Source organism: Salvelinus sp. IW2-2015, unplaced genomic scaffold (genome assembly GCF_002910315.2).
Source record: "Salvelinus sp. IW2-2015 unplaced genomic scaffold, ASM291031v2 Un_scaffold2661, whole genome shotgun sequence".
Classification (NCBI taxonomy): Eukaryota; Metazoa; Chordata; class Actinopteri; order Salmoniformes; family Salmonidae; genus Salvelinus; species Salvelinus sp. IW2-2015.
Genome location: NW_019943967.1, coordinates 221,442 through 223,421, shown reverse-complemented (window position 1 = coordinate 223,421; position 1,980 = coordinate 221,442).

The window sequence follows — 1,980 nt, the reverse complement described above, 5'->3', positions numbered from 1 at the left end:
ATTAAATTAAATGTCTCCGAGCGAAGTAACAAGATACTCTGTCTGGCTTCTCAGTGTCACCTTTTCCTCCCTCTGCCAAGGAAAGCCTGCTCTAACTCACAGCAGCTCCACTTCTGAGACCACACCCACTGTGATCGATATCAGCCCAAGCTGCAGTCCTCAGCCACACAAGTCAGACAGGGACAGCCCTCTCTGTCCCAGGGTGCACCACTGCCTCAGGGTCGTTCACACAGGAAATGGACATGAAAGGCAGACCTGTCCTTACAGAAGAACACAATCATTTCACGGGGAAATCATGTGAAAATGTAATTTTGGACCACTTCACATGTTTTCACATGTATAGTTTAATCTTATCATGTTGCTTTACATGTTGTCACCTGTTATCACATTAATTCACATAAGATCACGTGATCACATAAAAACATGTGACATTCATGTGTTTTTCCGTCAGTGTGTCACAAACGAAAGCAGCCCACTGTGGAAGAAGAAGAAGAGCCACATTATCTGAGTATGACATAAAAACATGTACTGTACAGTAGAGGAGGCCTTTTCTCTGATGCTCGGGCCCTCTCCTGAGTCTGACCTCTTATAGATAGAGAGAGAGGTTAGTCAGGGAAAGAGAGAGAGAGAGAGAGAGAGGTTAGTCAGGTGAAGAGGAGGAGAGAGAGGATAGTCAGGTGAAGAGGAGAGAGAGAGAGGTTAGTCAGGTGAAGAGGAAGAGAGAGAGGTTAGTCAGGTGAAGAGGAGAGAGAGAGAGGTTAGTCAGGTGAAGAGGAGAGAGAGAGGTTAGTCAGGTGAAGAGGAGAGAGAGAGAGGTTGTCAGGTGAAGAGGAGAGAGAGAGAGAGAGAGGTTAGTCAGGTGAAGAGGAGAGAGAGAGAGATTAGTCAGGTGAAGAGGAGAGAGAGAGAGGTTAGTCAGGTGAAGAGGAGAGAGAGAGAGATTAGTCAGGTGAAGAGGAGAGAGAGAGAGGTTAGTCAGGTGAAGAGGAGAGAGAGAGAGGTTAGTCAGGTGAAGAGGAGAGAGAGAGAGATTAGTCAGGTGAAGAGGAGAGAGAGAGAGGTTAGTCAGGTGAAGAGGAGGAGAGAGAGGTTAGTCAGGTGAAGAGGAAGAGAGCGAGAGGTTAGTCAGGTGAAGAGGAGAAGAGAGAGTTAGTCAGGGAAGAGGAGAGAGAGAGAGGTTAGTCAGGTGAAGAGAGAGAGAGGAGAGGTTAGTCAGGTGAAGAGGAGATAGAGAGGTTAGTCAGGTGAAGAGGAGAGAGAGAGAGGTTAGTCAGGTGAAGAGGAGAGATAGAGAGGTTAGTCCGGTGAAGAGAGAGAGAGAGAGGTTAGTCGGTGAAGAGAGAGAGAGAGGTTAGTCAGGTGAAGAGAGAGAGAGAGAGAGGTTAGTCAGGTGAAGAGGAGAGAGAGAGAGGTTAGTCCGGTGAAGAGAGGAGCGAGAGAGGTTAGTCAGGTGAAGAGAGAAGAGAGAGAGGTTCGTCCGGTGAAGAGGAAGAGAGAGAGAGTTTGTCAGGTGAAGAGGAGAGAGAGAGAGAGAGAGAGGTTAGTCAGGTGAAGAGAGAGAGAGAGAGAGGTTAGTCAGGTGAAGAGGAGAGAGAGAGAGGTTAGTCAGGTGAAGAGGAGAGGAGAGAGAGATTAGTCAGGTGAAGGAGAGAGAAGAGATTAGTCAGGTGAGAGAGGAGAGAGAGAGAGATTAGTCAGGTGAAGAGGAGAGAGAGAGAGATTAGTCAGGTGAAGAGGAGAGAGAGAGAGGTAGTCAGGTGAAGAGGAGAAGAGAGAGAGGTTAGTCAGGTGAGAGAGAGAGAGAGGGTAAGTTAGTCAGGTGAAGAGAGAGAGAGAGAGGTTAGTCAGGTGAAGGGGAGAGAGAGAGAGGTTAGTCAGGTGAAGAGGAGAGGAGAGTTTGTTTATAGGAGACGTAGAGTGCAAGGCATCCATCTTTAGACTTTAGTCCAGCTAATGGGATTCCATCCAGCATAATGACCC